Source organism: Mustela putorius, unplaced genomic scaffold (assembly GCF_011764305.1).
Source record: "Mustela putorius furo isolate JIRA1106 unplaced genomic scaffold, ASM1176430v1.1 tig00003972_pilon_pilon_pilon, whole genome shotgun sequence".
NCBI lineage: Eukaryota > Metazoa > Chordata > Mammalia > Carnivora > Mustelidae > Mustela > Mustela putorius.
The window spans coordinates 16,590,930-16,605,213 of NW_025422115.1; the positions used below are offsets into that span (position 1 = coordinate 16,590,930).

General features: G+C 36.0%; 1 protein-coding gene across 4 annotated transcripts in view; it reads right to left on the minus strand.

The window, feature by feature from the left end:
• PEAK1 (pseudopodium enriched atypical kinase 1) overlaps positions 1-14,284 on the minus strand; it is a 309,411-nt gene that overhangs the window by 251,593 nt on the left and 43,534 nt on the right. For all 4 annotated transcript variants that reach the window (XM_004758478.3, XM_004758477.3, XM_045070736.1 and 1 more), the window contains exon 2: positions 9,721-9,784. The gene's annotated coding sequence lies outside the window, so the exon portion shown is untranslated. The remainder of the gene's footprint in view (positions 1-9,720; positions 9,785-14,284) is intronic.

Below are 14,284 nucleotides of genomic sequence, written 5' to 3' on the forward strand. Positions count from 1 at the left end.
GGTGATTTATGGGAAAACACCTACTGTTCAGCTGACACCTTTGATCAGACCCTACCTGGGTTCCGAAGAAACATGCACCCCTTTCCAATATAAACTCCTAACCCCAAGCAGCGGGAAGCCTCACTTCTGCTTTTCTGAGTCTCCCAGAACCTCCGTCTGCTGTACACTGTGTCACTTACACTACTCACTATAAACTCTGCTCTCACTTTCTCTAGGCTCGTGTTTGATTTCTATCCTGCCCTAAGACAAGCGCTTTCTTGACTGGTCCTTCAAGGCCTCCTCTGGGACCTCAGACCCAGCCTTCCTATGTCAAAATTAAGTGAGAAACAGGTCCTGTCTCTTCTCTGAAATCACAGGAAAAAAGGAAAATAAGTACAACACTGGGGTTTATCACGGAAGGTAGCATTGTATGGCAGACTAATTCTTTTGCGGGGGCGTAGATACAGCAGGCAATAAGCAAAACGACAGGATAAATGTAATACATTCTCTTGGAGAAGAGAGTTTCTTTGATGTAAGTAACTTAACAAAAAATTTTAACATCAACTCATTATAAGAAGAATACAAAACTTACATGAAAGATGCAATATAATACTTAGAGATTCATGGGACATTTGAGCAAGAATAACGGTCTGGAATTAGAATTTAAAGTAACATTACTAAGCAGAAGGAGAGCCACTTTAAGTCAAAGACCCTCTTAGAAGTAAGTGACCCCACCTATCCAAAAAGGCAGCCAGGGCTGGGTGAACATTCAGTGAAACACCATTGGATGATCAGAAAGATTCTGTGGGATTCTTTGCTACAGCCAGCCTCCCCTCTACACAGCCTCTATTCAGACACAGCACGAAAGAAGTTTTGCAGATAACTGAGGAATCTTGGACGAACTCATTTTTTTGTCAGATTAAAGTCACCTGTTAACTATGTAAGGGAAGTCTGTGAAAGCTAAGAAAAACTTTATGCTGGCTCCAATTCCTGCCAAAATGGCCAGAAAAATGGACAAGAGAGACTGAAGAAGCATTTAACATCAGAACATATGCATATAACCAATGAACGTATGAACAATGTTCAACATCACTGGAGATCATGGAAACTCAAAGCAAAATTCTTTGTCAATAAAAACAAAAAGCTTTGAAAACAGACCAAAAAAGAAAAGGCCGCCTACAGTTCTCTCTAGTTCAGACATTCCTTACCTCTACCTTTCATTGTCTTTGAGCAATTTTTAAATTTAAAAACTGTAGAAAGTGGATAATAATGTGGACTATTTTTTAGCACAAAGGAGCAAATTAGTTGTGTCCAGTGGATTACAAGTGATAATTGTCCAGTTTTTGCATCCATCTGAAAAATTCATTTCAGCATTCCTTTACTGCATACAAAAAATGACTCTTCAAATCTGCCTTTGAACTAACATCTTACTAGTTTCCTCATTAACTAGTGAGTTAAACATCTGACAAGTGTTCATTTTGTATCTGTATGAGTCATGATTATAACGCCTTTTTAAAAATCCTTTTAAAAATCCTTTTAACACCACAATCAGAATACAATACCATCCATTTATGATTAAAAGAAAAAAGTAAAAAACCCTCTCAGCAAGTGAATAGAAAGGGTTCTTCAACCTGAGGATACTTCATGGTAAAAGTCTGAAAACTTTCTTCCTAAACTCAGGAACAAGCCAAGGACATCTGCTCTCACCACTTCTATTCAATACTATACTAGAGGTTCTAGTCAGTAAAATGAAGCAAGGAAAAAAAAAATACAGGTTGATAGGAAGAAGTAAAACTGTCTTTACTTACATACACATCGTAATTGTATAACAAAACCTAGAGAATCAAAATAAACAAAACAAAACAAACAAAAAACCCCCACAAAGCTAATAGAACAACAGCCAATATATAAAATTCAGTTATACTTTTACATACTAGTAATCAACAGTGGAAATGAAATACTTTTAAAATGTCATAATAGCATTTAAAAAATCAAAGTGCAAAATTTGTACACAAAAAGAAAATAATAATTATGGCTCTTGAGAAATTAAAGATGATCTAAATAAATGGACAATGATAACATGTTTATAATATTAAAATGTCTATCTTCTCCTAATTGATCTGTGGAGTGAACATGGGTGTCAAGTAAAATCTACAGATGTTTTTGTAGAAAATGAAAAGCTAACCCTAATATCCCCATAGAGAACTATGTATGAATATACAAAGGACCTAGAAGAGTCAAAACAAATCTTTAGAAGAACAAAATTGGAGAATTTCTACCATTTCACTTCAAAACTTATCATTAAACTACTGTAATCGATATAGCATAGTATCAGCAAAGAGGAAAAAAATGTCAATTAAACAAGACAGAACTCAGAAATACACATACACATATACAGCTAACTGATTTCTGATAAAGTCATCAAAGCAATTAATGAGAAAAAGAAAGTCTTTTTAACAGTGGTGCTGGGAAAACTGGGTATCCACATGCAAAAGAATGAAGCCAGACCCATACTTAACAACATGTATAAAACTTAATTCCAAATGCATCAAATATCTAAACCTAAGACCTAAAACAATAAAACTCTTAGAAGAAAACATAGGACAAAAGCTTAATGACATTGCATTTGGCAGTGATTTCTTGGATATGATACACCAAAAGCACAGGTAACAAAAATCAAGACAAATTGGACCTCATGAAAAATTTTTTTTTAAAGATTTTATTTATTTATTTGACAGAGAGAAATCACAAGTAGATGGAGAGGCAGGCAGAGAGAGAGAGAGGGAAGCAGACTCCCTGCTGAGCAGAGAGCCCGATGCGGGCCTCGATCCCAGGACCCTGAGATCATGACCTGAGCCGAAGGCAGCGGCTTAACCCACTGAGCCACCCAGGTGCCCGACCTCATGAAAATTTTTAAATCTTGCACATCAAAAGACACTATCCACAGAGTAAAATAAAAGGCCACAGCATAGGAGAAAATAGTTGCAAATCATGTATCTGAAAGATATTAATATCCAGAAAATAGAACTCCTAAAACCCAACAATAACAAAACCACCCAATTCAAAAATGGGCAAAAGACCTGAATAGATACTTCTCCAAGAAGATATATGAATGGCCAGTAAGCACATGAAAAGATGCTCAATATCACTGATCACTAGGGAAGTGCAAATCAAAACTACAATGAGATACCACCTCATATCCAGTCAGATAGCTAATATTAAAACAAACAAACAAACAAAACACACACACACAGACAAATCCCAGAAAACAAAAAAAGCTGATAAGGATGTGGAGAAATTGGAACTGTGTGTTGTTGGGGAATGTTACATGATACCATTGTTGTTTAAAACAGCATGATAATTCCTCAAAAATTAAAAATAGAATTACCATATGATCCAGCAATTTCACCTCTGGGTATATACCCAAAAGAATTGAAAACAGGGTCCCAAAGAGATATTTGTACACCCCACTCACAGGAGTATTTTTCACAATAGCCAAAACATGGAAGCAACCAATTATCCATGGACAGATGAATGTATTAGCAAAATGTGGTATAAACACACAATGGAATATCATTCAACCTCAAAAAGGAAGAATATTGTTCCATTTGCTACAACATGGATGAATCTTGAGGACATGATGCTAAATGAAAAAGCCACTTACAAAGACAAATACTGTATGATTCTGACCACATGAGGTACTGAGAGAAATGTAAATCATAAAAACAGAAAGTAGTTCTGATACCTGCCAGAGACTGGGGGAAGATAAAAATGGGGATTTATTGCTTACTGCATATAGAGTTCATTTTACAAGATGAAAAAGAATTATGGGGATGGATGTTGGTGACAAATGCACAACATTCTTAAAGTGCTTAATACCACTGAACTGTATACTGAGAGATGGTTAAGATGATCAATTTGTTATCTTTTACAACTTTTTTAAAAAGACATTAAAAAGAGAATGGGAAGAAAGAAGTTGGTAAGGTGAAAACAGATGAATTTCTTTGAAAAAAAAAAAGTGACAGGTGGGAGGAGCAAAATGGCGGAGGAGTAGGAGATCTAAATTTCATCTGGTCCCAGAAATTTGGCTAGTTGGTTATCAAACCATTCTGAACACCTACAAACTCAACAGGAGATCGAAGAGAAGAATGGCAGCAATTCTATGAACATAAAAGCAACCACTTTCTGGAAGGTAGGACATGTGGAGAAGTGAATCCAAGGAGATATTTGGGAAGACAGACCGATGGGGGAGGGTTCAACTCCCAGCAAGCAGTAGAGCAGTGGAGCACAAAAGTGAGCTTTTATTAGATGTCTGCTCTGCAGAGAGACATCACTCCAGTGGCTAAGGGGAAAGTGGGTGGAAGGTGGAACCCTTGCTGGGACAGTGTGGTCTTAGGACCCTCAGTGTCACAGGAAGACCAGAGGTGTCTGAGTGCGGCAAAGCTCCCAGGTATCAGAGCTGGGAAGCTGGCTGGAGACGGAGCTGAGGAGTGAGCTCACAGCTCAGGGTTGCCTTAAACAGTGATCCTTGGCATAGTCAGACCACTACTCTTCGAATAGGGACCCAACAAGCAGCAGATTCGGGAAGACTACCCTTTCTCCCCTGGGAGGAGTGAAACAGGAGCACACTGCAGGAAGCTGCTAGGTTTGGAGACTCCAAACAGGGTTGTGCACCAGAGACAGAAATGCTCAGTCACAACATTTGTGAGCTCGGAGTGCAGCCAGATCTCGGAGTGCAGCCGGAGACCAAGGAGACGGGAGAGACTGATTGCTTTTCTCTGAGGGTGCACTGAGGAGTGGGGCCCTGAGCTCTCGGGTCCTCCGGATCGAAGACTGGGAGGTTGCCATTTCCATTCTTCTCCTCCAAAGCTGTAAGGATAGCTTTCAGGGAACAAAAGCTACCAACAGCAAAACCGAGCAGATTACTTAGCCTGGTCCATGGCAAGGGTGGTGCACAGATGTTGGCAAGGATAAGGAGAAAGGGGAACCCTCCTACACTATTGGTGGGAATGCAAGCTGGTACAGCCACTCTGGAAAACAGTATGGAGGTTCCTCAAAAAGTTGACAATAGAGCTACCCTACAATCCAGCAACTGCACTACTGGGTATTTACCCTAAAGAGACAAATGTAGTGATCTGATGGGGCATGTGCACCCCAATGTCTATAGCAGCAATGTCCACAGTAGCCAAACTATGGAAAGAGCCTCGATGTCCAATGTCCATCAACACATCAATGGATAAAGAAGATGTGGTGCACACACACGCACACACACACACAGGAATATTATGCAGCCATCAAAAATTGAAATCTTGCCATTTGCAATGATGTGGATAGAACTAGAGGGTTTTATGCTGAGCAAAATAAGTCAATCCAAGAAAGACAATTATCATTTGATCTCACTGATATGAGGAATTTGAAAAACAAGACAGAGGATCATAGGGGAAGGGAGGAAAAAATGAAATAAGATGAAACCAGAGAAAGACAAACCATAAGAGACTTCTAAACTCAGGAAACAAACTGAGGGCTGCTTGGGGAGGGGGTTGGGGGGGTTGGAGGTGAGAAGGTATAGGGTGGCTTGGTGATGGACAATGGGAAGGGTACGTGCTATGGTGAGTGCTATGAATTGTGTAAGACTGATGATTCACAGACCTGTACCCCTGAAACAAATAATGCATTATATGTTAATAAAAATAATAATAATAATAATAATAATTAATTAATAATTGTTTAAAGACTGTAATCACTAAGAAAATTAATAAATAAACTTCCAGTTAAAAGATGAGTAAGTTCTGGCAATCAAACATAGCACAGCAACTAAATTAATGGTAATTTAACAATACTGTGTTGTAGGCATGGAAGTTGCTAAGAGAGTAGATATTAATAGTCTCCCCACCTCTTACCACCCCACACACAAAGCTATGTTAAATAATGAATGTGTTAACTAACTTTATTGTGGTAACCATTTTATAACACATACCTGTATCAAATTATCACATTGTATACTTTAAACTTATACAATGTTATGTGAAATTTTATCTCCATAAAGCTAAATAAAAAACAAGAATTTAAATGGAAAAAAATAGTGACAGAAATCAGAAAAGTGGTTTGCTCTGGTAAGAGGAGAGAATGTCAAGGAGTCTTAAGGAACTTAAAGAGTCATAAAAATGTTTTGCATGTTATACAGGTTTGGATTATGTAGGTAAATGCATTTGTCAACAAAATCCCTAAAATTAAGATGCTCATCACTCAACACCAGAAATAAATTGACCATAAGGTTTCACTTTTGAATATTTAAGATATCTTTATATTTTAAAGACAACTCAGTTTTGGTATATACTTATGATCCGCTTGTTCAATATGTGTATGTATAGAATAAATACAAGATTAAAGCACAGAATTAAGGTATTATGATGATTTTCTACTATTTAAAGGAAGAATTTATTCATTCAACATGACTTATATGGGAGTAAACACTGTAATCCATTGAAATGCAGGTTACATAACTGATACAATATTCATATACAAAATATCCTGCAGCTGTAAACATGAATGAAGTAGGTCTAACTATATGGAAAGATCTCCAAGATACAGAAGTATACTGAAAAAGGAAGAAGTAAAACAGTAAATTCTCATGGATTAAAATAAATTCCATATATATTTATATGTATATTTGTAAAAACAATCTGAGGTAAATAAATTGTAAATGGTACTTCCTTCTGAAAATAGCAACAGGGGATCAAAAGTGAAGGGAAGAGTAACTTTTCACTGTAAATCCTTTTGTACCCTCTGGATTATTTCTGACTATATAGTTGCTTTGGCAATTTCCATGGAGACAGAGGAGAAAGAGGGCCTCAAACAATGTTCATGTTTCTTGTAAGCAATCTCTCCCATGCCTTATGGCAGATATTCTAAATCTTCATCACTCCCCTCAAACTCCACATCTCACTCTTCTTGCCTACTTGCACAACATCAACAACCACAATATCCCAAAGCCAACAACTTTGTTTTCTACTCCAGGAAAAAGGGGGAACTCCCTATATTTCCTAATTCACATCCATATATTTACCTCTGGACTACATCCATGGGTATCTCCTTTCCTCAGAAGGAAGAGGCCATTCCAGGCAAATCTTGTGTTCTTAGGCTATTTCCTGTCTCTACAGGAAAGCCTATTCTCTCTATTAGTCCTCTTTCTACTTCTACAAGCTTGCTCTTAACTTGTCCTTTCTCCTGCCACCTCGGTATAGATGCATGCTCAAGCCCCTCCCTTTAAAAAAAAAAAATTATCTTACATTCCCCTTTAGGCAGGATCCTAAATTCATTCTTCCCTTCACAGTTAAACTCTCACAGGAGTGGGGACAGTCTCTACCTGAGGCAGTCTCTTCATCTCCCATTCACTTCTCAAATCTACCACAATCTTGCTCAGTCCCCACTGCTACTTAAAAACACTCTTGCTGAAATCATTTAAGATGAAACCTATAGGTAAGGCATTTTGTGAACCTTATTTTACTTCATCTCTCTGCTGTACTTGACACTGCTGACTGCTTCCACCCTCCTGAAACTCTCAAATCCCTTGACTTCTGTGACACATCTCTTTCCTATCTATTATGCAGTGAAGATTCAAAAACAAGTATGACAAAGTCCCTGACTTCAAGCAAAGACTCTAAAATGAGTGAAATCAATGCAAACTGTCACAACACAGTGAAGAAGTACTATGATAGAGACAGGTACAAAATGCTATGGTAGGTTTGTAAAGGGGAAGGAGAGGGAGTGTGCATTTTAGGAGGAGGAAACCAACATGGACAAAGGCACATGTATAAATCAACATAGTCTGTATAGGGAATTTGATGGATAATGGTTGAGCACACAAGTTTTGAAACCAACCAATCTTATTCTACCACTTACCAACTGAATAAAAGTAAAATAAGTCTATCTCACAGGACTATAATGAAAATTAAATACTATTTATAAAGCACGAGCACAGGACCTGGCTTACATTGATTTCTCAATAAATGTTAACTCCTTCATGGCAAAAAAGTCAACAAACTAGGAATAAAAGGAACCTACTTCAACATGACAAAGGACAGTTACCAAAAAACCACAGGTAACATCACACTTGATGCTGAAGGACTGAGAGCTTTCACCCTAAGGAACAAGACAAGGATGTCCACTCTCATCACTCTCATTGTGGTTTTGATTTATGTTTCCTTAATGAATAATGATATTGAATATCTTTTCATGTGCTAATTGGCCATTTATATATCTTCTTTTGGAGAAATATCTATTTGAATCCTTTGCCCACTTAAAAATTATGTTGTTTCCTCTTTTATTGTAAGATTTTTTTTTAGATATTCTGGATACAAGTCACTTATAAAATACGTGATTTACAAGTATTTTCTCCCATTCTGCGAACTGTCTTTTTACTTTCTTGGTATTGTCTTTTGAAGAATAAATGTTTTTAATTTTTATCTATTTTTCTTTTGTTGTTTGTGCTTTGGGTGTTATATCTAAGAAACCATTGCCTGATCTAAGTTCATGAAGACTTACTCATATTTTCTTCTAAATATGAGCTCTTCAATATAGGTCTGTGATCCATTTTGAGTTAACTTTTTTGGGGGGGTGGGTAGAGGAAAGACGAAGAGAGAGAATCCCAAGCAGATTCCAGACTTCATGCCTAGTGTGAAGCCTGATGTGGGACTAAATCTCATGACCCTCATATGACCCACATATGACCTGTGTTGAGAGCGAGTCATGCCTAACCAATTGAGATACCCAAGTTGAGTTCATTTTTGAGTTGATTTTTGTGTTAATTTTTTTTTTAGTTAATTTTTGTGTGTGGTTTGGGGTAGAGGGTTCAGATATCCAGTTGTCACAGACCATTGAATTATCTTGGCACTCTTGAAGAATATCATTTGCTGTAAATGTAAGGTTAGGTTTCTGGACTTTCAGTTCTATTCCAGTGATTTATAGATTTCTCCTTATGCCAGGAAGTTTTAAAATCATGAAATATGAGTTCTCCAACTTTGTGCTTCCTATTGAAGATTATTTTAGCTCTTCTGGATCCCTTGCATTTCCATATGAATTTTAGGATCAGCTTGTCAATTTCTACCAAAAAAAATCCAGCTGAATTTTGATGGGGATTTTGAATTTGTATTATGAATCTGTAAATCAAGTTGGAGATTTTATAATAGTGTGTTCTCTAGTCTGTGAACTGGAGGTCTTTCCATTTACTTATGTGTTCATTTCTTATAATGGTGTTTTATAATTTTTAGTGTATATCTCCTACTTTTTCTAAATTTGTTCTTAAGCACTTTAGTTTTGGGATGCTATTGTAATGAAATTGTTTTGTTTTTTAATTGTTCATTGCTAGTGTATGGAAATACACTATTAGTGATGAGACTATATCAGACTATAATGCCAATATCATTCCCAAATGTGTGTCAGACTAGCAGTGTGAACTCTGTCTTAAAATATAAAAGTATAAGAGAAAAATTCCTTTGGAATTAAATGGAAAAATTCACTCAAAACTATTCTAACCATCAGAACCAACTTCATTTCCTTCAATCAAATGTCCTACAAACTAAAAATAAGCATGCTATATATGTAAACTTTGTAATAAATAATATTTACCCATTAAATTCTCATAGGAAAAAACAGTTGGCACTGCCTTAAATATTTCAAAAATAATTCTCTCTCATTATAAAATATATCTTATAAGGCAAATACATTAAAAGAATATCTCACCTCAGATTTTTAGATGAATCCACAAAGAAATGTCTACAGCATGAGTTCCAGTTCAGGCAGATACCTGAATTGAAAAAAAAAAAAAAAAAAAAGGAGAAGGAGAAGAAGAAAAAAAGACATGGTCAATATAACTAAATCTGAGAAGGGAACTTAATTTTTTCAGTAGAACCCTAACTTGATCATTTACTCATTAAACTTTTGTTTGTGTTTTACAAATCTATAGAACATCAAGAATCTTAATTCTGCCAGACTCTTTATTGCCTTTTTTTTTTCCTTAAGATTTTATTTATTGATTGTAGGAGAAAGAGAGAACACAAGCAGGCTCCCTGAGGAGAAAGAAGACTGATGTGGGGCTCTATCCCAATACCCTGGGACAATGACCTGAGCCAAAGGCAGACACTTAACCAGCTGAGCCACCTAGGTGTCCCTGTATTGCCTTTAACTACACTTAACAAAATATATACTATACTAATGGGGCTAGGGGTATGAGGGGAAGATCAATCCAAGAAAGACATTTTCCTTTCACCAGTTCAAGTCTTCAAAAGAAAAGGCATTTTCTAAAAGTCTGTACTCCCTATAATAATCCCACCATCATGACTTCCCATCCTCACAAAAAAACAGAATACAAAAATCTGGAAATATAAAAGTAAACCAAGAATATATTTTATAGAGCTTAAATAAAAGGAAATGTTAAATAAAACTGGTGAAAAAACTATGAAAAATGTTTATCTACATTGGCAAAGAAAATATAATTAAAATGAAATGTCATTTTCCATCAGTGAAATTAGAGTTGTTTTTTAAGATGTTAGTCATTAGTGCTATCCCAATAGCTTCTTGGCCTTTTGGCTAAGATCAAGTGCAGTGCTATCCCAGTTCTCCTCCTTCCCAGACTCACTGTAGGATTGCACTTCACTGCCCTTGTTTCAACTTGGGTGTGGCTACATTGACTTGCTTTAGTCACTAAGGTGTACGTAAACATGATATGAAACATCAGCAGGAATAAGCTTTAGGAACCAGTACACAACCGGAAGACCTACCCACTACAGTAATTACGAAAACAAGTAACCAAAGGAGCTTTGATCAGGGTGATTCACTAAGTAACTCCAAGAGAGAATACCACCTGCTGATATGTGTTCAACATGTAACATGACCTTTGTTGTAAAAAATAAAACCTGTTGCATTAAATCATGAGATTTGGGGGATTATTTGTTACTACAGCATATTGTAAACTATACTGAGAGCTGCAAATGACAATGTAATGTAACATAATAGATATTACAATAATATAACGATGCAATATAATGGGCATCTTTGCACACTGCTCATGGTAGTATAAACTGGTAAACTCTTTCTGGAAAGCAATACACAAGAGCCTTAAAAAGTTCAAACCCTCTTACCTAGTAACTTCTCTTCCAGAAATCTATCCTAAATAATAAAAAATCCAGACTTAGATCATAGCTCATTTATGACTGCAAATAAATGAAAATAACAAACTAAATGTCCAAATGATTAGTTAATAAATCAGAATAAGAAATAGTTAAAATTAAGGACTTATAGGGGAAACTGTGAAAGGCATACATGCAAACTTTATGTACTGTCTGCTCAATTTTTCTCTGTATGTATAAACTATAGACAGAAAGCAGATCAGTTGCTACAGGAGCTGAAGGTCATGTGAAAGAACTGATTGTAAAGGGGCTTAAGAGAAACTTTATGTTTAATACTATTTTACTGAGAACCAGAGCTTGATCCTAGAATGCGTTTGGGGTTTTATTAATTTATTCTTTCAGTATTTGTTGCAGGCCTCCACGTACAAACAGCAGCCTACACAGCAGAGGTATGCTTCTGCACTGGGTCTGTTTCCCCAAGGTTCAGTGAGACCTGCCTTTCAAGTGGTCACTGTAGTCAGTAGAAGCACTGACAGACAATCTACAAACCACGCCTTTTAAAAATAATCCTTACATTGGCATATAAGAGGTAGGTCATGATTATTTCTAAGAACCATCTGCATTAGTGATTATTTGTTGAACTAATCTTTCTGAAAATAAGCTTAAAATTTCTACAACTGAACATTTATTAACTATATAACATGAACATGTATCAGGTGTTTTGAATTCATTGTTTTGGATTATATGAATGTGTTTATAAGATTATATGCCTTGGTAACCACCATTAAAAATTTTATGAGTTCTGAGCATTTACTTAAAGGATTAAAGATTTTTACAGCTATAAAAATGGCTAAAGTGTCCAAAACTTCAACTAAGAAACTGTAGAAAAACATAAGTGAAATCTAGAAAGAAAAAAATGTGACAATGAAGACAAAGCATTTAGCAAAGAGAACAAAAAGTATTATGTTATTAATCAAACAGAAACAGCCAAGGCATATAACGAACAAGTTTTATTCAACAAGAAATGATAATAACACAGGAAATATTTGTTTTAGCAGAAAGCACAGAAATTCAAGACAGTGGGGAGAGTAGTTAAAAATCAAAGACTAGGGGACCCTGGGTGGCTCAGTCAGTTAAGCATCTGACTCTTGATTTTGGCTCAGGTCATGATCTCAGGGTTGTGAGATCAAGCCCCACATTAGGTTCCATGCTGGGCATAAAAAAACACATAAAATAAAAACAAACATAAAAATCAAAAACTGCACTAACTTCTCATGATAAGAAGACCTGAGATATCCACTGCATTGTAGGGAGTAACACATAAGAATCAAAACACTGGCGAGAAGGTATAGGAGAGTCTAATCCAGAAATGATTTTCAAACAATGGACATAGAGATGAAATCACTGCTTAAGTTACAATTGTATAATATGTTGCTTTCTCAGGCCTGATGTTTGAACTTATTATATCCAAAATGTATTAAATTGTTCATAGTTTAAAATAAGATACAAATAAATACATTATTTTTACTAATAACCCTTAAGAGTACTAGAACATGTGTTTATCAAAGAATAGCTAGTAAATATGAGTAAAATAGCCTTAGAAATTAAGGATATAACACAGGAAATAAATATATGTGTGTTAATCAGAATACAGACAATAAAGATGAGTTTTCAAGCACTTAGAAATAAAGGACATAATCTGACACACAATATTTAGACTATAAAAAAAAGATGGAGAATTCTTAATATACATTAGTTTCCTGACTCTTAGAAAAAAATGACCTATAAGTAGTCCATAAAAATGGAGGGAAAACACTATCACAAAGCTGGTCTTGATTTCTAATTCTAGAAACCTTAAGTAGTAACTGGCCCCAGCCAACTAAAGAGTCAACCTACAGCCTGGAGGCCAAAATCAGCCATGCCTGTTTTGCCTGGCCCTTGAGCTAAGAATGGTTTTCACATTTTTTAAAATGTTGTGAAAAAACAAAAAATAATATGCAACAGAGGCGGTAGTCACAAAACTTAAGACGTTTACTATCTCACCCTTTACAGAAAAAGTTTGCAGCCCTCTGAACTAAACAATTCATAAATGGGTGAGAAACAGGTCTTAGTGGCAGCTCTAACCCAGAGATTTAAAGTGTGCCATGGCATCACAGTATATTAGAACCAGAAGGCAGCTAAGACCATCCTTCTTCTCCATCATGTTACAAAGGTCACTTAAAGCCCAGAAATGACAACCTTCCAGGTCTACTGTCTCTTGAACCCAATGTGCTTTACATCCTATCACAACATTGGCCCCCTTTTCTTCTAGTGGGGTAATCTAAGAATATAAGAAAGGTATAGTAAGAGTAAGTCCACTCTCTTCAACTCTCCACTGAGCCCTTCCTACCTGAGAATAATCAACTGACCAAACTGAGGCACTGATAATCTTCATATCTGACCAACTCAGCATCGAGTGTCATTTCCTATTTTCTCAGCTTCATCTCCTTCTACTCTACTCATGTAAGCAAAATAAGCAAATGAGTCTACTTAACATTCCTGAAAAAGTACCTTGTTCTTTTGGTCCTGAGGACCTAGATTTATACAGTTTCTCCTAGGGGCAGCTCCTCCCTTCTCCACCAACCCAAATTCCTACCATCCTTGATGCCCAATTCAAAACACCCTCAGCTTACAATCCAATAGGAAACACAGTTCAGATACACAAAAAAGTAAAAGATAAATATCCCCAAACAGAAATTCCTGGTAAAATGTAACCTCTGAGGGAAATGTTCAAGTTAAGCCTTTAGGAAAGTCTCTGAATAAGATGTTAATAGACATTTAAAAAAAAAAAAAAAAAAGCTTTTGAGATTGGTTGCACAACATTGTGATTATACATAACCCAAATTAACTACGTACTTTAAAATGGCTAAGATGATAAATTCTATGTTACATATATTTCACAATCATTAAAAAAACAACAACAACAACAACTTTGGACCACAGAGCAAGAACATATTGGTGCAGGGAGCAAGTACTTGCTTATATTATATTAGTTGGATATTAAATTTAAGTTATAAAAGCTAAACACCTATCCTATAGCAATGGTTTTATACTTGCAAGTACCTTAAAATTAGACAATGTGGGGAATTGTGAATATAATAAGAGAGTTGCCTACGAGATCGAATTCTATAAAATAAAAT